General features: G+C 37.4%; 7 non-coding genes across 7 annotated transcripts; all 7 read left to right on the forward strand.

Annotated features, from left to right (window-relative positions):
- The first annotated feature begins 453 nt into the window (after positions 1 to 453).
- Trnar-ccu (transfer RNA arginine (anticodon CCU)) lies at positions 454 to 526 on the forward strand. Its single transcript has one exon. It is a non-coding gene; the product is annotated as a tRNA-Arg (tRNA).
- An 879-nt stretch (positions 527 to 1,405) lies between these two features.
- Positions 1,406 to 1,478, forward strand: Trnar-ccu (transfer RNA arginine (anticodon CCU)). The gene has a single exon. It is a non-coding gene; the product is annotated as a tRNA-Arg (tRNA).
- A 5,545-nt stretch (positions 1,479 to 7,023) lies between these two features.
- Trnar-ucu (transfer RNA arginine (anticodon UCU)) lies at positions 7,024 to 7,096 on the forward strand. Its single transcript has one exon. It is a non-coding gene; the product is annotated as a tRNA-Arg (tRNA).
- Positions 7,097 to 7,975: 879 nt separating this feature from the next.
- On the forward strand, positions 7,976 to 8,048 carry Trnar-ccu (transfer RNA arginine (anticodon CCU)). Its single transcript has one exon. It is a non-coding gene; the product is annotated as a tRNA-Arg (tRNA).
- A 5,530-nt stretch (positions 8,049 to 13,578) lies between these two features.
- On the forward strand, positions 13,579 to 13,651 carry Trnar-ucu (transfer RNA arginine (anticodon UCU)). The gene has a single exon. It is a non-coding gene; the product is annotated as a tRNA-Arg (tRNA).
- Positions 13,652 to 14,530: 879 nt separating this feature from the next.
- Trnar-ccu (transfer RNA arginine (anticodon CCU)) lies at positions 14,531 to 14,603 on the forward strand. The gene has a single exon. It is a non-coding gene; the product is annotated as a tRNA-Arg (tRNA).
- A 5,525-nt stretch (positions 14,604 to 20,128) lies between these two features.
- On the forward strand, positions 20,129 to 20,201 carry Trnar-ucu (transfer RNA arginine (anticodon UCU)). The gene has a single exon. It is a non-coding gene; the product is annotated as a tRNA-Arg (tRNA).
- The last annotated feature ends 609 nt before the right edge of the window (positions 20,202 to 20,810 follow it).

A 20,810-nucleotide genomic window follows, 5' to 3' on the forward strand; every position in this document is an offset into this window, starting at 1 on the left:
TGAATACGAAATAAAATATGGAAATATATGAGGACCTTATAGATTCTCTTTCCAATGTATATATAAAAAGCCAGCAAAACCCAGTTTACTTATTTATTTATATATTTTCGTGAAAGGGGTAGAAATGGCATCTTTGACAATGTTGCTGAGACTGTTAATTGTTATTTATCGTTGTTATTCCTTTCATCTTCGAAAATAATAATAATAATAATAATAATAATAATAATAATAATTGTAGTGACAATAGTAACGACTTCAGCAACAGGAATAACAAGGGAAATAACACTAAATTTGCATAGGGCGTATTACGTGTGCACAGTTATTTATGTTATAGCTTAAGATTAACATTTCATCATAGAATGAATATTTGTCCGATGATAAATCACAGACAGATCAAATTATCTTTAAACAACCATCTCATACAGATCAAATTGCGTTTAAACAGCCATCAATGTCTCCGTGGCCTAATGGATAAGGCACCGGCCTCCTAAGCCGGGGATTGCGGGTTCGAGTCCCGCCGGAGGTGGGAATGTATTTTGGTGTAGGTGTATTCTAAAGCTTCCTTCAGTGCCAGTTCTGATCACTTCTCAATTGAGATTCTTACCTGTAAATTGGATGAGAGCGGCAGCCACATTCAAGGTACGTTCTTGTAGAAAATAGGTTTCTATAGTTTTCTTTTAAATGTTAAAAAAGGAGACAGAGGAAGATATAGAAATAACTTAATTTGGTTTTATTTGAACGGACGATTTTAGGCTATAAAGAGCAAACTGAGAAATGTCAAAATCAAATAGGGATTTCCAACCGAGTCATACCAGAGACTTATAAAAATGTAGTCCGAGTTTCCTCTGACACTTGCCGTTCCATTTGTTTGATATTTGGACATTTATGCTGGGGTGTAGGGCCAGAGTCTATTCCGAATCTAAAAGTTGGAATGTGCAGACAGCATTACGTGTTGGCATTGGGTAGCCGTTTACTAGCCGGCCCAGGAAACTTGTACGATCTTTCATCAAAATATATCTGGTACCTTAGGTTAATCTGACTTGTAAATAGCGGAATAAATAAATGAGAACGTTTCGGCCTCAGTTACATCTATTGAAAAGGACCATCTTATAACTACCATTTCTTAGATTTCTTCTTCTAATTAAAGTTGATGGCTCTTCATTAAAATTATATCGTTCTAGTATCATCGTTGCTCTTGAATACGAAGTAAAATATGAAAATATTTGAGGACCTTATAGATTCTCTTTCCAATGTATATATAAAAAACCCAGTAAATTTGCAACGAGCGTATTTCGTGTACACAGTTGTTTATTATATTGTTAAACATTGACATTTCATCGTAGAATGAATTTTTGCCCGATGATAAGACACAGACAGATCAAAATATGTTTTCAAAGCCTTCAACGCCTCCGTGGCCTAATGGATAAGGCACCGGCCTCCTAAGCCGGGGATAGCGGGTTCGAGTCCCGCCGGAGGTGGGAATATATTTTGGTGCAGGTGTATTTTTAAAGCTTGCTTCAGTGATAGTTCTGATGATTTTCTCCATTAAGATTCATACCTGTAAATTGGAATAGAGCGGCAACCACAGTCAAGGGACATGCTTGTGGAAAATATGTTTCTAAAATTATATTATCCGTACGTAAGATAATTATCGAAATTGTCAATGTTAAAAAAAAAAAAAACAACAGAGAAAGATATACCAACAACTTAATTTGGTTTTATTTCAACGAAAGATTTTTGAGCTTTAAAGAGCAAACTAAGAAATAGCCAAATCAAATAGGGTTTGTTCACTTGTCCAAAGTCGATGCTAGTACTGGTAATTCGGCATGATCATCAATTTATATTATGCATGCAAACCATACATTTGCAAGCCAAACATTGACGTTTCTGTTTTTGCCACTGGAATCACAGGCTTATTTACAATAAGGTAGCTTTCGAACAACTGTAGTTATATAGGCCACTTGGGCCTCAAAAGCGTTTTTATAGAAATAGTACCCCGAAATGTATGACCTCAAACGGCAAATTAACATGGGTGACGTCACGGAACTGATATGTAAAGCAATTAATAAAAAATCAGCACAAAACATGTTTCTCAAAACGTATGAGAGCATTGTTTTTGTAAAAATATTGGGTATGAACGGCCTGTCAAATTTAAAATTCTGCAGGGCTTTTATTGTGGAAAAGGAATCCGGAAAGATGATATAATTTGTTTTTATTTATTGGTTTCAATATAGCTCAAAACTTCGTACCGCTGCAGTGGCCTAGTGATTAGAGCGGCCGCCTCAGATGCGGGAGGTCGCGGTTTCGATCTGAGTCATTCCAGAGACTTATTAAAATGTTGTTCGAGTTTCCTCTGACCCGTGCCACCCCAATTTTTTGATATTTGGACGTTTATGTTGGGGTGTAGGGTCAGAGTCCATTCCCTGCCTAAAAGTTGGAATTCGCAGACAGCATTTGGTGTTGTCATGGTGTAGCGGCTTACTAGCCAGCCCAGACTTGAACGATCTTTCATCAAAATATACCTGCCTGAAATCGATAGGAATATGATTTATGTTCTCACAAATTGCGATCATAGCATTCGTTGTGTTTTTAATCCGCTGACAGACGTGACTACACAACTCTTGCACCCTACATGTCAATGATATCAAAGGTCATACAGTCAAGTGATAACAACAATACACCAATTTTAGTGTTGCTGTAGGAAAACAAATCGAACATATAAATGAAAGTCACGTAATATTTATAAAAAAAATGAAAGAAAAAAGCATAAACATCTCAAAATATTTATTTTGAAAACAACGACCGAAAATCTGTAAATGTTTCAGCAATTTGAAGAAAATCAGATTCTTTACGCAGAGAGCACATGTCACTGTGGTTGTCATGTGACACCAACAAACACATCGCTAACACGTGATCGGCACTTCTTGAGAATGTTAATCTCGTCCCTGCTGCGATACCGACAGGTGTCTGGCTGTTGTTCTCAGAATAAATGTATTGAGAATTAAGTGTGCATTATATTTATTTACACACATTAATTGACTTCTACATAATATGTCCAAGTTCTATGTATAACAACTTCGAAAATTTGCTTATTGTCGAAATCACGTGACTATATGACCGCTGATGTCATTAACATGTAGGTTGCGAGATTTGCATAGTCATATGACTCGGAATGCAAATGGCAGATCCAGGTCAAATTTCAGCAACAACATACTTTCGTCACGTCTGTCAGCGGATTAAAGACATGACGAATGCTATGTTCACGAGTTTTGAGAAAATTAATCATATTCCTATCGATTTCATGCAGGTATATCTCGACGAAAGGTCGTTCAAGTTTGCTGCTCCGGCTAGTAAGCGGCTACCACATGCCGACCCCAAATTATGTAGGCGAATTCCAACTTTTCGATAGAGAATGGACTCAGACCCTACACCCCAACATAAATGTCCAAATATCAAAAATGGCGTGACAAGGGTCAGAGGAAACTAATAAAAATAGTACTAGCAGCTGCCTCGGATGTCGCTCAGCATTAAGAGGTTATTGTCAGGAATAGTATTCCTGGCGTCAGGATAATGTGACTGGGTGGGACATCATGCTATGTGCATGCGGCATGATGCCCCAGTACTAGACATCACTATAAGCTGTCACACTACCGATATCGTAACGGTATGACTGAGAAATTATTAAAGCTACGTTAAAATTCCAAATCACACCCACCCACACACTCAAAGCTTCGTGTATGACTGTAGATTCTACACTAATAAGTGTGGCTTTATCCGGTAAGCGGCTATTGATGATGACATTGCTTGTCACTGGCAGCTACAACTTTTGTTTACGTCGTTCTAACTGTCTGAATATATGGACATATGGGTACAATGATAGGCTCTGAATTCGATGAATTTACTCTGAAAAGGATATGAATTGTTGAAGACTTTATGAATTCTCACAAGTCAAAAAAAAAAAAAAAAAAAATTTGAATGTTTTGATAATCTAGGTGCTGATTTGGGAAATTAAGAGTTAACAATATTTTTCAATGTTGCATTTTGCTGTTTGAAAGAGAAGACGAATCCGTTCGCAAAAAGATGGAACAAAATTTGATTTCGGAACGTAGAAATTTGATATATGGAACTAAATGCTACATATGCGGGTATATCTGGATTGGAAGATAGTTTGGTAGCATACTGAAGGATCAGTTTCATTCGTCTGAGATATAGTGATAGCTCATTTGCCTGATAATAGAGGAATTCGGAAAAGGAAGTTTTAAGTGTATATAGCCAGAGTCAAAGTCCCTGACTGTGTATCGGACCAAGGATTTGAACGTGGGATAAATAACCTGATCCGTACACACACGATCCATAGTCAAGTTTGGTTTTTACTAATGACCTTCTGTAGCTGGAGCAAGGCCTTCCTATCAGCTCCCGAGAATGTGAGTTGGCTAAGGTCGTTTTGACATTTGTTCCTGAGATATCTAATATGTAGACAAGATTTATTTTAGGTCGAATATAAGGCCAATAAATATGTTCTCCACCACAGCAGGAACAAGACAATCTTCAAGATAAAGCTTTGGATCATAACGAATGCGATGTTATCGGCCGAAATGCCTTCGGTTAGATTTTGATGTCGAACATTTCAACTCCATTTTACTTCCTTCCATTTCTGAACTCAGTTTATGTTCATCTGTGGTTGACGTTCAATCGTATGTATTTTCTTTGGTTTATAGCAGATCAAAAGGTCTTCAACATACAATGAGCAGTCAGGTCCTGGATTAGGGCATTTCACTGATCTGGTAATTCTAATGCTGATAAGGGTAACTGTGAATGCTGCCCTGAGGTATATCAATCTCATGAGGTTAACTTTGAAGAAAGGGTTCTATCAACCTTAACTCTGAAGTCTCATTTACAAAATTGGAATGAAGTTAGGCCTAGACTGAACAGGTTATTCATTATGCCGTACTTCTATATGATGTCAAAAAATTTCACCAAGTCGAAAAAGCGGGAACTATATGTTCTTTCTTTATGAAAATATCTCTAATTAATACATTCGTCATGTCTGACAAGTTGGTGAATTGTGCTTCTTTGATTTCTGATTCCACGCCGAACCTCTGGTACTATGCCATTTAATATAAGGTGCTAGTTTAGTTGGTTATTTAGCATCTATTGAATGGTTTTGCAAATAAATACAGCTTCTTAATGATACCGGACGATTGATCCGTGAATAATTCCTAGATTTAACAAGGGTGTAATCAGGCGGACAAATAGTTCTAAAATATCAGCACATATTTGGGGGTGGGGGGTGTCTGACTTATGGGACTAGAAATATTTAATGACTTTCAAAACACTGTCCCTCTAGCTTCAAGTAGGCCATTATATAGAATATTTGGTGGAAACGAATGAATAACGAATATACTTGACTGAGTGGGTGAAATCCTCAGTGATTTCACTAGTGGCGACTAGTGTAGTTTTGCAGCCGCGAGAGGAAATATATCCGTCATTCAGTCGGAAGAAGCAAATTTTCGTTTTAGTTAATGTCCAAACATATAAGCAGCTTTTGGATTGATTGACCCACGAGAAGTTCAAATAAGTACATCCTAGGTATAAACGAAAACGATCTTCACTCAATCTGACAGTTGGGACATGCATGTGTGAACCATGAGTAAGAAATTGGTTTCTCGGAAATTGTGCAGACTTGTCTGCCTCTAAACGTTCTGATTTGGCATGTGTCTAGGAAGAAGCTGGTGACAATTAAGTTGACTTAAAGTTGGGAGGAGAGGTGTCATGAAGATCATGAAAGAAATTTGATCAAGTATACAGAGCAGAGGGATACATGCAAGAGAATGGAAGTCTTGGTTGTTGCGAGTAGAGGTGGGTAGGGCAGGGTTTTGTAATGAATCAGACTGTAAGATGCTGAGCGCTCTGAGGATAACAGGAACAAACTGTCAAGTGTAGACTCAAACATTTGGCAAAACGTCTGATTATGGATGAAGCGTTAGGCCGAAATGCTGGCTGCCTACTTCCAAACAGGTAGTGACTGACCAACACTGTTTTTGTACTATCAGAATGGTGTTCAGGATAAGTGGAGAAAATCAAAGTGATAGATGGTCCCTGCTGAAGATGTTGGTGCTATTGCAGGAGATGTACTCTAGTATGTACGTACGTACGTACGTACGTATGTATGTATGTATGTATGTATGTATGTATGTATGTATGTATGCATGAGTGCATGTATGGATGGATGGATGTGTTTGGAAAATCATGAAAGCTGTAGAAATTTTGAAAGAGATTTTAATTTGAGAAATTCATTTCGATAATAAGACACCTCCCCACCTAATGAAAAAACGAATGTCTGATTATCTGTCCGTATATAGCAGTGCTTACAAGAAGAGTAACAACTCCTCGGTAAATATTGATACCCGAGGTTAGTTTGACTTCTAAATAGTTGAATATAAAAATGAGAAAGTTTCGGCCTCAGTTACATTTATTGAAAAGGACCATGTTATAACTACAAATTCTTAGATTTCTTCTTCTAATTAAAGTTCAAGGCTCTTCAATAAAATTAGATCGTTCTAATAATATCATCGTTCCTCTTGAATACGAAATAAAATATGGAAATATATGAGGACCTTATAGATTCTCTTTCCAATGTATATATAAAAAGCCAGCAAAACCCAGTTTACTTATTTATTTATATATTTTCGTGAAAGGGGTAGAAATGGCATCTTTGACAATGTTGCTGAGGCTGTTAATTGTTATTTATCGTTGTTATTGTTTTCGTCTTCGAGAATAATAATAATAATAATAATAATAATTGTAGTGACAATAGCAACGACTTCAGCAACAGGAATAACAAGGTAAATAACACTAAATTTGCATAGGGCGTATTGCGTGTGCACAGTTATTTATGTTATTGCTTAAGGTTAACATTTCATCATAGAATGAATATTTGTCAGATGATAAATCACAGACAGATCAAATTATCTTTAAGCAACCATCACAGACAGATCAAAATGCGTTTAAACAGCCATCAATGTCTCCGTGGCCTAATGGATAAGGCACCGGCCTTCTAAGCCGGGGATTGCGGGTTCGAGTCCCGCCGGAGGTGGGAATGTATTTTGGTGTAGGTGTATTCTAAAGCTTCCTTCAGTGCCAGTTCTGATCACTTCTTAATTGAGATTCTTACCTGTAAATTGGATGAGAGTGGCAGCCACATTCAAGGTACATTCTTGTAGAAAAAAGGTTTCTATATTTTTCTTTTAAATGTTAAAAAAGGAGACAGAGGAAGATATAGAAATAACTTAATTTGGTTTTATTTGAACGGACGATTTTAGGCTATAAAGAGCAAACTGAGAAATGTCAAAATCAAATAGGGATTTCCAACCGAGTCATACCAGAGACTTATAAAAATGTAGTCCGAGTTTCCTCTGACACTTGCCGTTCCATTTGTTTGATATTTGGACATTTATGCTGGGGTGTAGGGCCAGAGTCTATTCCGAATCTAAAAGTTGGAATGTGCAGACAGCATTAGGTGTTGGCATTGGGTAGCCGTTTACTAGCCGGCCCAGGAAACTTGTACGACCTTTCATCAAAATATATCTGGTACCTTAGGTTAATCTGACTTGTAAATAGCGGAATAAATAAATGAGAACGTTTCGGCCTCAGTTACATCTATTGAAAAGGACCATCTTATAACTACCATTTCTTAGATTTCTTCTTCTAATTAAAGTTGATGGCTCTTCATTAAAATTATATCGTTCTAGTATCATCGTTGCTCTTGAATACGAAGTAAAATATGAAAATATTTGAGGACCTTATAGATTCTCTTTCCAATGTATATATAAAAAACCCAGTAAATTTGCAACGAGCGTATTTCGTGTACACAGTTGTTTATTATATTGTTAAACATTGACATTTCATCGTAGAATGAATTTTTGCCCGATGATAAGACACAGACAGATCAAAATATGTTTTCAATGCCTTGAACGCCTCCGTGGCCTAATGGATAAGGCACCGGCCTCCTAAGCCGGGGATAGCGGGTTCGAGTCCCGCCGGAGGTGGGAATATATTTTGGTGCAGGTGTATTTTTAAAGCTTGCTTCAGTGATAGTTCTGATCATTTTCTCCATTAAGATTCATACCTGTAAATTGGAATAGAGCGGCAACCACAGTCAAGGGACATGCTTGTGGAAAATATGTTTCTAAAATTATATTATCCGTACGTAAGATAATCATCGAAATTGTCAATGTTGAAAAAAAAAAAAAAACAACAGAGAAAGATATACCAACAACTTAATTTGGTTTTATTTCAACGAAAGATTTTTGAGGTTTAAAGAGCAAACTAAGAAATAGCCAAATCAAATAGGGATTGTTCACTTGTCCAAAGTCGATGCTAGTACTGGTAATTCGGCATGATCATCAATTTATATTATGCATGCAAACCATACATTTGCAAGCCAAACATTGACGTTTCTGTTTTTGCCACTGGAATCACAGGCTTATTTACAATAAGGTAGCTTTCGAACAACTGTAGTTATATAGGCCACTTGGGCCTCAAAAGCGTTTTTATAGAAATAGTACCCCGAAATGTATGACCTCAAACGGCAAATTAACATGGGTGACGTCACGGAACTGATATGTAAAGCAATTAATAAAAAATCAGCACAAAACATGTTTCTCAAAACGTATGAGAGCATTGTTTTTGTAAAAATATTGGGTATGAACGGCCTGTCAAATTTAAAATTCTGCAGGGCTTTTATTGTGGAAAAGGAATCCGGAAAGATGATATAATTTGTTTTTATTTATTGGTTTCAATATAGCTCAAAACTTCGTACCGCTGCAGTGGCCTAGTGATTAGAGCGGCCGCCTCAGATGCGGGAGGTCGCGGTTTCGATCTGAGTCATTCCAGAGACTTATTAAAATGTTGTTCGAGTTTCCTCTGACCCGTGCCACCCCAATTTTTTGATATTTGGACGTTTATGTTGGGGTGTAGGGTCAGAGTCAATTCCCTGCCTAAAAGTTGTAATTCGCAGACAGCATTTGGTGTTGGCATGGTGTAGCCGCTTACTAGCCAGCCCAGACTTGAACGATCTTTCATCAGAATATACCTGCCTGAAATCGATAGGAATATGATTTATGTTCTCATAAATTGCGATCATAGCATTCGTTATGTTTTTAATCCGCTGACAGACGTGACTACACAACTCTTGCACCCTACATGTCAATGATATCAAAGGTCATACAGTCAAGTGATAACAACAATACACCAATTTTAGTGTTGCTGTAGGAAAAGAAATCGAACATATAAATGAAAGTCACGTAATATTTATAAAAAAAATGAAAGAAAAAAAGCATAAACATCTCAAAATATTTATTTTGAAAACAACGACCGAAAATCTGTAAATGTTTCAGCAATTTGAAGAAAATCAGATTCTTTACGCAGAGAGCACATGTCACTGTGGTTGTCATGTGACACCAACAAACACATCGCTAACACGTGATCGGCACTTCTTGAGAATGTTAATCTCGTCCCTGCTGCGATACCGACAGGTGTCTGGCTGTTGTTCTCAGAATAAATGTATTGAGAATTAAGTGTGCATTATATTTATTTACACACATTAATTGACTTCTACATAATATGTCCAAGTTCTATGTATAACAACTTCGAAAATTTGCTTATTGTCGAAATCACGTGACTATATGACCGCTGATGTCATTAACATGTAGGTTGCGAGATTTGCATAGTCATATGACTCGGAATGCAAATGGCAGATCCAGGTCAAATTTCAGCAACAACGTACTTTCGTCACGTCTGTCAGCGGATTAAAGACATGACGAATGCTATGTTCACGAGTTTTGAGAAAATTAATCATATTCCTATCGATTTCATGCAGGTATATCTCGACGAAAGGTCGTTCAAGTTTGCTGCTCCGGCTAGTAAGCGGCTACCACATGCCGACCCCAAATTATGTAGGCGAATTCCAACTTTTCGATAGAGAATGGACTCAGACCCTACACCCCAACATAAATGTCCAAATATCAAAAATGGCGTGACAAGGGTCAGAGGAAACTAATAAAAATAGTACTAGCAGCTGCCTCGGATGTCGCTCAGCATTAAGAGGTTATTGTCAGGAATAGTATTCCTGGCGTCAGGATAATGTGACTGGGTGGGACATCATGCTATGTGCATGCGGCATGATGCCCCAGTACTAGACATCACTATAAGCTGTCACACTACCGATATCGTAACGGTATGACTGAGAAATTATTAAAGCTACGTTAAAATTCCAAATCACACCCACCCACACACTCAAAGCTTCGTGTATGACTGTAGATTCTACACTAATAAGTGTGGCTTTATCCGGTAAGCGGCTATTGATGATGACATTGCTTGTCACTGGAAGCTACAACTTTTGTTTACGTCTTTCTAACTGTCTGAATATATGGACATATGGGTACAATGATAGGCTCTGAATTCGATGAATTTACTCTGAGAAGGATATGAATTGTTGAAGACTTTATGAATTCTCACAAGTCAAAAAAAAAAAAAAAAAATTTGAATGTTTCGATAATCTCGGTGCTGATTTGGGAAAGTAAGAGTTAACAATATTTTTCAATGTTGCATTTTGCTGTTTGAAAGAGAAGACGAATCCGTTCGCAAAAAGATGGAACAAAATTTGATTTCGGAACGTAGAAATTTGATATATGGAACTAAATGCTACATATGCGGGTATATCTGGATTGGAAGATAGTTTGGTAGCATACTGAAGGATCAGTTTCATTCGTCTGAGATATAGTGATAGCTCATTTGCCTGATAATAGAGGAATTCGGAAAAGGAAGTTTTAAGTGTATATAGCCAGAGTCAAAGTCCCTGACTGTGTATCGGACCAAGGATTTGAACGTGGGATAAATAACCTGATCCGTACACACACGATCCATAGTCAAGTTTGGTTTTTACTAATGACCTTCTGTAGCTGGAGCAAGGCCTTCCTATCAGCTCCCGAGAATGTGAGTTGGCTAAGGTCGTTTTGACATTTGTTCCTGAGATATCTAATATGTAGACAAGATTTATTTTAGGTCGAATATAAGGCCAATAAATATGTTCTCCACCACAGCAGGAACAAGACAATCTTCAAGATAAAGCTTTGGATCATAAGGAATGCGATGTTATCGGCCGAAATGCCTTCGGTTAGATTTTGATGTCGAACATTTCAACTCCATTTTACTTCCTTCCATTTCTGAACTCAGTTTATGTTCATCTGTGGTTGACGTTCAATCGTATGCATTTTCTTTGGTTTATAGCAGATCAAAAGGTCTTCAACATACAATGAGCAGTCAGGTCCTGGATTAGGGCATTTCACTGATCTGGTAATTCTAATGCTGATAAGGGTAACTGTGAATGCTGCCCTGAGGTATATCAATCTCATGAGGTTAACTTTGAAGAAAGGGTTCTATCAACCTTAACTCTGAAGTCTCATTTACAAAATTGGAATGAAGTTAGGCCTAGACTGAACAGGTTATTCATTATGCCGTACTTCTATATGATGCCAAAAAATTTCACCAAGTCGAAAAAGCGGGAAGTATATGTTCTTTCTTTATGAAAATATCTCTAATTAATACATTCGTCATGTCTGACAAGTTGGTCAATTGTGCTTCTTTGATTTCTGATTCCACGCCAAACCTCTGGTACTATGCCATTTAATATAAGGTGCTAGTTTAGTTGGTTATTTAGCATCTATTGAATGGTTTTGCAAATAAATACAGCTTCTTAATGATACCGGACGATTGATCCGTGAATAATTCCTAGATTTAACAAGGGTGTAATCAGGCGGACAAATAGTTCTAAAATATCAGCACAGATTTGGGGGTGGGGGGTGTCTGACTTATGGGACTAGAAATATTTAATGACTTTCAAAACACTGTCCCTCTAGCTTCAAGTAGGCCATTATATAGAATATTTGGTGGAAACGAATGAATAACGAATATACTTGACTGAGTGGGTGAAATCCTCAGTGATTTCACTAGTGGCGACTAGTGTAGTTTTGCAGCCGCGAGAGGAAATATATCCGTCATTCAGTCGGAAGAAGCAAATTTTCGTTTTAGTTAATGTCCAAACATATAGGCAGCTTTTGGATTGATTGACCCACGAGAAGTTGAAATAAGTACATCCTAGGTATAAACGAAAACGATCTTCACTCAATCTGACAGTTGGGACATGCATGTGTGAACCATGAGTAAGAAATTGGTTTCTCGGAAATTGTGCAGACTTGTCTGCCTCTAAACGTTCTGATTTGGCATGTGTCTAGGAAGAAGCTGGTGACAATTAAGTTGACTTAAAGTTGGGAGGAGAGGTGTCATGAAGATCATGAAAGAAATTTGATCAAGTATACAGAGCAGAGGGATACATGCAAGAGAATGGAAGTCTTGGTTGTTGCGAGTAGAGGTGGGTAGGGCAGGGTTTTGTAATGAATCAGACTGTAAGATGCTGAGCGCTCTGAGGATAACAGGAACAAACTGTCAAGTGTAGATTCAAACATTTGGCAAAACGTCTGATTATGGATGAAGCGTTAGGCCGAAATGCTGGCTGCCTACTTCCAAACAGGTAGTGACTGACCAACACTGTTTTTGTACTATCAGAATGGTGTTCAGGATAAGTGGAGAAAATCAAAGTGATAGATGGTCCCTGCTGAAGATGTTGGTGCTATTGCAGGAGATGTACTCTAGTATGTACGTACGTAGGTACGTACGTATGTATGTATGTATGTATGTATGTATGCATGAGTGCATGTATGGATGGATGGATGTGTTTGGAAAATCATGAAAGCTGTAGAAATTTTGAAAGAGATTTTAATTTGAGAAATTCATTTCGATAATAAGACACCTCCCCACCTAATGAAAAAACGAATGTCTGATTATCTGTCCGTATATAGCAGTGCTTACAAGAAGAGTAACAACTCCTCGGTAAATATTGATACCCGAGGTTAGTTTGACTTCTAAATAGTTGAATATAAAAATGAGAAAGTTTCGGCCTCAGTTACATTTATTGAAAAGGACCATGTTATAACTACAAATTCTTAGATTTCTTCTTCTAATTAAAGTTCAAGGCTCTTCAATAAAATTAGATCGTTCTAATAATATCATCGTTCCTCTTGAATACGAAATAAAATATGGAAATATATGAGGACCTTATAGATTCTCTTTCCAATGTATATATAAAAAGCCAGCAAAACCCAGTTTACTTATTTATTTATATATTTTCGTGAAAGGGGTAGAAATGGCATCTTTGACAATGTTGCTGAGGCTGTTAATTGTTATTTATCGTTGTTATTGTTTTCGTCTTCGAGAATAATAATAATAATAATAATAATAATTGTAGTGACAATAGCAACGACTTCAGCAACAGGAATAACAAGGTAAATAACACTAAATTTGCATAGGGCGTATTGCGTGTGCACAGTTATTTATGTTATTGCTTAAGGTTAACATTTCATCATAGAATGAATATTTGTCAGATGATAAATCACAGACAGATCAAATTATCTTTAAGCAACCATCACAGACAGATCAAAATGCGTTTAAACAGCCATCAATGTCTCCGTGGCCTTATGGATAAGGCACCGGCCTTCTAAGCCGGGGATTGCGGGTTCGAGTCCCGCCGGAGGTGGGAATGTATTTTGGTGTAGGTGTATTCTAAAGCTTCCTTCAGTGCCAGTTCTGATCACTTCTTAATTGAGATTCTTACCTGTAAATTGGATGAGAGTGGCAGCCACATTCAAGGTACATTCTTGTAGAAAAAAGGTTTCTATATTTTTCTTTTAAATGTTAAAAAAGGAGACAGAGGAAGATATAGAAATAACTTAATTTGGTTTTATTTGAACGGACGATTTTAGGCTATAAAGAGCAAACTGAGAAATGTCAAAATCAAATAGGGATTTCCAACCGAGTCATACCAGAGACTTATAAAAATGTAGTCCGAGTTTCCTCTGACACTTGCCGTTCCATTTGTTTGATATTTGGACATTTATGCTGGGGTGTAGGGCCAGAGTCTATTCCGAATCTAAAAGTTGGAATGTGCAGACAGCATTAGGTGTTGGCATTGGGTAGCCGTTTACTAGCCGGCCCAGGAAACTTGTACGACCTTTCATCAAAATATATCTGGTACCTTAGGTTAATCTGACTTGTAAATAGCGGAATAAATAAATGAGAACGTTTCGGCCTCAGTTACATCTATTGAAAAGGACCATCTTATAACTACCATTTCTTAGATTTCTTCTTCTAATTAAAGTTGATGGCTCTTCATTAAAATTATATCGTTCTAGTATCATCGTTGCTCTTGAATACGAAGTAAAATATGAAAATATTTGAGGACCTTATAGATTCTCTTTCCAATGTATATATAAAAAACCCAGTAAATTTGCAACGAGCGTATTTCGTGTACACAGTTGTTTATTATATTGTTAAACATTGACATTTCATCGTAGAATGAATTTTTGCCCGATGATAAGACACAGACAGATCAAAATATGTTTTCAATGCCTTGAACGCCTCCGTGGCCTAATGGATAAGGCACCGGCCTCCTAAGCCGGGGATAGCGGGTTCGAGTCCCGCCGGAGGTGGGAATATATTTTGGTGCAGGTGTATTTTTAAAGCTTGCTTCAGTGATAGTTCTGATCATTTTCTCCATTAAGATTCATACCTGTAAATTGGAATAGAGCGGCAACCACAGTCAAGGGACATGCTTGTGGAAAATATGTTTCTAAAATTATATTATCCGTACGTAAGATAATCATCGAAATTGTCAATGTTGAAAAAAAAAAAAAAACAACAGAGAAAGATATACCAACAACTTAATTTGGTTTTATTTCAACGAAAGATTTTTGAGGTTTAAAGAGCAAACTAAGAAATAGCCAAATCAAATAGGGATTGTTCACTTGTCCAAAGTCGATGCTAGTACTGGTAATTCGGCATGATCATCAATTTATATTATGCATGCAAACCATACATTTGCAAGCCAAACATTGACGTTTCTGTTTTTGCCACTGGAATCACAGGCTTATTTACAATAAGGTAGCTTTCGAACAACTGTAGTTATATAGGCCACTTGGGCCTCAAAAGCGTTTTTATAGAAATAGTACCCCGAAATGTATGACCTCAAACGGCAAATTAACATGGGTGACGTCACGGAACTGATATGTAAAGCAATTAATAAAAAATCAGCACAAAACATGTTTCTCAAAACGTATGAGAGCATTGTTTTTGTAAAAATATTGGGTATGAACGGCCTGTCAAATTTAAAATTCTGCAGGGCTTTTATTGTGGAAAAGGAATCCGGAAAGATGATATAATTTGTTTTTATTTATTGGTTTCAATATAGCTCAAAACTTCGTACCGCTGCAGTGGCCTAGTGATTAGAGCGGCCGCCTCAGATGCGGGAGGTCGCGGTTTCGATCTGAGTCATTCCAGAGACTTATTAAAATGTTGTTCGAGTTTCCTCTGACCCGTGCCACCCCAATTTTTTGATATTTGGACGTTTATGTTGGGGTGTAGGGTCAGAGTCAATTCCCTGCCTAAAAGTTGTAATTCGCAGACAGCATTTGGTGTTGGCATGGTGTAGCCGCTTACTAGCCAGCCCAGACTTGAACGATCTTTCATCAGAATATACCTGCCTGAAATCGATAGGAATATGATTTATGTTCTCATAAATTGCGATCATAGCATTCGTTATGTTTTTAATCCGCTGACAGACGTGACTACACAACTCTTGCACCCTACATGTCAATGATATCAAAGGTCATACAGTCAAGTGATAACAACAATACACCAATTTTAGTGTTGCTGTAGGAAAAGAAATCGAACATATAAATGAAAGTCACGTAATATTTATAAAAAAAATGAAAGAAAAAAAGCATAAACATCTCAAAATATTTATTTTGAAAACAACGACCGAAAATCTGTAAATGTTTCAGCAATTTGAAGAAAATCAGATTCTTTACGCAGAGAGCACATGTCACTGTGGTTGTCATGTGACACCAACAAACACATCGCTAACACGTGATCGGCACTTCTTGAGAATGTTAATCTCGTCCCTGCTGCGATACCGACAGGTGTCTGGCTGTTGTTCTCAGAATAAATGTATTGAGAATTAAGTGTGCATTATATTTATTTACACACATTAATTGACTTCTACATAATATGTCCAAGTTCTATGTATAACAACTTCGAAAATTTGCTTATTGTCGAAATCACGTGACTATATGACCGCTGATGTCATTAACATGTAGGTTGCGAGATTTGCATAGTCATATGACTCGGAATGCAAATGGCAGATCCAGGTCAAATTTCAGCAACAACGTACTTTCGTCACGTCTGTCAGCGGATTAAAGACATGACGAATGCTATGTTCACGAGTTTTGAGAAAATTAATCATATTCCTATCGATTTCATGCAGGTATATCTCGACGAAAGGTCGTTCAAGTTTGCTGCTCCGGCTAGTAAGCGGCTACCACATGCCGACCCCAAATTATGTAGGCGAATTCCAACTTTTCGATAGAGAATGGACTCAGACCCTACACCCCAACATAAATGTCCAAATATCAAAAATGGCGTGACAAGGGTCAGAGGAAACTAATAAAAATAGTACTAGCAGCTGCCTCGGATGTCGCTCAGCATTAAGAGGTTATTGTCAGGAATAGTATTCCTGGCGTCAGGATAATGTGACTGGGTGGGACATCATGCTATGTGCATGCGGCATGATGCCCCAGTACTAGACATCACTATAAGCTGTCACACTACCGATATCGTAACGGTATGACGGAGAAATTATTAAAGCTACGTTAAAATTCCAAATCACACCCACCCACACACTCAAAGCTTCGTGTATGACTGTAGATTCTACACTAATAAGTGTGGCTTTATCCGGTAAGCGGCTATTGATGATGACATTGCTTGTCACTGGAAGCTACAACTTTTGTTTACGTCTTTCTAACTGTCTGAATATATGGACATATGGGTACAATGATAGGCTCTGAATTCGATGAATTTACTCTGAGAAGGATATGAATTGTTGAAGACTTTATGAATTCTCACAAGTCAAAAAAAAAAAAAAAAAATTTGAATGTTTCGATAATCTCGGTGCTGATTTGGGAAAGTAAGAGTTAACAATATTTTTCAATGTTGCATTTTGCTGTTTGAAAGAGAAGACGAATCCGTTCGCAAAAAGATGGAACAAAATTTGATTTCGGAACGTAGAAATTTGATATATGGAACTAAATGCTACATATGCGGGTATATCTGGATTGGAAGATAGTTTGGTAGCATACTGAAGGATCAGTTTCATTCGTCTGAGATATAGTGATAGCTCATTTGCCTGATAATAGAGGAATTCGGAAAAGGAAGTTTTAAGTGTATATAGCCAGAGTCAAAGTCCCTGACTGTGTATCGGACCAAGGATTTGAACGTGGGATAAATAACCTGATCCGTACACACACGATCCATAGTCAAGTTTGGTTTTTACTAATGACCTTCTGTAGCTGGAGCAAGGCCTTCCTATCAGCTCCCGAGAATGTGAGTTGGCTAAGGTCGTTTTGACATTTGTTCCTGAGATATCTAATATGTAGACAAGATTTATTTTAGGTCGAATATAAGGCCAATAAATATGTTCTCCACCACAGCAGGAACAAGACAATCTTCAAGATAAAGCTTTGGATCATAAGGAATGCGATGTTATCGGCCGAAATGCCTTCGGTTAGATTTTGATGTCGAACATTTCAACTCCATTTTACTTCCTTCCATTTCTGAACTCAGTTTATGTTCATCTGTGGTTGACGTTCAATCGTATGCATTTTCTTTGGTTTATAGCAGATCAAAAGGTCTTCAACATACAATGAGCAGTCAGGTCCTGGATTAGGGCATTTCACTGATCTGGTAATTCTAATGCTGATAAGGGTAACTGTGAATGCTGCCCTGAGGTATATCAATCTCATGAGGTTAACTTTGAAGAAAGGGTTCTATCAACCTTAACTCTGAAGTCTCATTTACAAAATTGGAATGAAGTTAGGCCTAGACTGAACAGGTTATTCATTATGCCGTACTTCTATATGATGCCAAAAAATTTCACCAAGTCGAAAAAGCGGGAAGTATATGTTCTTTCTTTATGAAAATATCTCTAATTAATACATTCGTCATGTCTGACAAGTTGGTCAATTGTGCTTCTTTGATTTCTGATTCCACGCCAAACCTCTGGTACTATGCCATTTAATATAAGGTGCTAGTTTAGTTGGTTATTTAGCATCTATTGAATGGTTTTGCAAATAAATACAGCTTCTTAATGATACCGGACGATTGATCCGTGAATAATTCCTAGATTTAACAAGGGTGTAATCAGGCGGACAAATAGTTCTAAAATATCAGCACAGATTTGGGGGTGGGGGGTGTCTGACTTATGGGACTAGAAATATTTAATGACTTTCAAAACACTGTCCCTCTAGCTTCAAGTAGGCCATTATATAGAATATTTGGTGGAAACGAATGAATAACGAATATACTTGACTGAGTGGGTGAAATCCTCAGTGATTTCACTAGTGGCGACTAGTGTAGTTTTGCAGCCGCGAGAGGAAATATATCCGTCATTCAGTCGGAAGAAGCAAATTTTCGTTTTAGTTAATGTCCAAACATATAGGCAGCTTTTGGATTGATTGACCCACGAGAAGTTGAAATAAGTACATCCTAGGTATAAACGAAAACGATCTTCACTCAATCTGACAGTTGGGACATGCATGTGTGAACCATGAGTAAGAAATTGGTTTCTCGGAAATTGTGCAGACTTGTCTGCCTCTAAACGTTCTGATTTGGCATGTGTCTAGGAAGAAGCTGGTGACAATTAAGTTGACTTAAAGTTGGGAGGAGAGGTGTCATGAAGATCATGAAAGAAATTTGATCAAGTATACAGAGCAGAGGGATACATGCAAGAGAATGGAAGTCTTGGTTGTTGCGAGTAGAGGTGGGTAGGGCAGGGTTTTGTAATGAATCAGACTGTAAGATGCTGAGCGCTCTGAGGATAACAGGAACAAACTGTCAAGTGTAGATTCAAACATTTGGCAAAACGTCTGATTATGGATGAAGCGTTAGGCCGAAATGCTGGCTGCCTACTTCCAAACAGGTAGTGACTGACCAACACTGTTTTTGTACTATCAGAATGGTGTTCAGGATAAGTGGAGAAAATCAAAGTGATAGATGGTCCCTGCTGAAGATGTTGGTGCTATTGCAGGAGATGTACTCTAGTATGTACGTACGTAGGTACGTACGTATGTATGTATGTATGTATGTATGCATGAGTGCATGTATGGATGGATGGATGTGTTTGGAAAATCATGAAAGCTGTAGAAATTTTGAAAGAGATTTTAATTTGAGAAATTCATTTCGATAATAAGACACCTCCCCACCTAATGAAAAAACGAATGTCTGATTATCTGTCCGTATATAGCAGTGCTTACAAGAAGAGTAACAACTCCTCGGTAAATATTGATACCGAGGTTAGTTTGACTTCTAAATAGTTGAATATAAAAATGAGAAAGTTTCGGCCTCAGTTACATTTATTGAAAAGGACCATGTTATAACTACAAATTCTTAGATTTCTTCTTCTAATTAAAGTTCAAGGCTCTTCAATAAAATTAGATCGTTCTAATAATATCATCGTTCCTCTTGAATACGAAATAAAATATGGAAATATATGAGGACCTTATAGATTCTCTTTCCAATGTATATATAAAAAGCCAGCAAAACCCAGTTTACTTATTTATTTATATATTTTCGTGAAAGGGGTAGAAATGGCATCTTTGACAATGTTGCTGAGGCTGTTAATTGTTATTTATCGTTGTTATTGTTTTCGTCTTCGAGAATAATAATAATAATAATAATAATAATTGTAGTGACAATAGCAACGACTTCAGCAACAGGAATAACAAGGTAAATAACACTAAATTTGCATAGGGCGTATTGCGTGTGCACAGTTATTTATGTTATTGCTTAAGGTTAACATTTCATCATAGAATGAATATTTGTCAGATGATAAATCACAGACAGATCAAATTATCTTTAAGCAACCATCACAGACAGATCAAAATGCGTTTAAACAGCCATCAATGTCTCCGTGGCCTTATGGATAAGGCACCGGCCTTCTAAGCCGGGGATTGCGGGTTCGAGTCCCGCCGGAGGTGGGAATGTATTTTGGTGTAGGTGTATTCTAAAGCTTCCTTCAGTGCCAGTTCTGATCACTTCTTAATTGAGATTCTTACCTGTAAATTGGATGAGAGTGGCAGCCACATTCAAGGTACATTCTTGTAGAAAAAAGGTTTCTATATTTTTCTTTTAAATGTTAAAAAAGGAGACAGAGGAAGATATAGAAATAACTTAATTTGGTTTTATTTGAACGGACGATTTTAGGCTATAAAGAGCAAACTGAGAAATGTCAAAATCAAATAGGGATTTCCAACCGAGTCATACCAGAGACTTATAAAAATGTAGTCCGAGTTTCCTCTGACACTTGCCGTTCCATTTGTTTGATATTTGGACATTTATGCTGGGGTGTAGGGCCAGAGTCTATTCCGAATCTAAAAGTTGGAATGTGCAGACAGCATTAGGTGTTGGCATTGGGTAGCCGTTTACTAGCCGGCCCAGGAAACTTGTACGACCTTTCATCAAAATATATCTGGTACCTTAGGTTAATCTGACTTGTAAATAGCGGAATAAATAAATGAGAACGTTTCGGCCTCAGTTACATCTATTGAAAAGGACCATCTTATAACTACCATTTCTTAGATTTCTTA

The sequence above is a fragment of the Sinohyriopsis cumingii genome, chromosome 2 (genome assembly GCF_028554795.1).
Source record: "Sinohyriopsis cumingii isolate HCF-2022 chromosome 2, ASM2855479v2, whole genome shotgun sequence".
In the NCBI taxonomy this organism is placed as follows: domain Eukaryota; kingdom Metazoa; phylum Mollusca; class Bivalvia; order Unionida; family Unionidae; genus Sinohyriopsis; species Sinohyriopsis cumingii.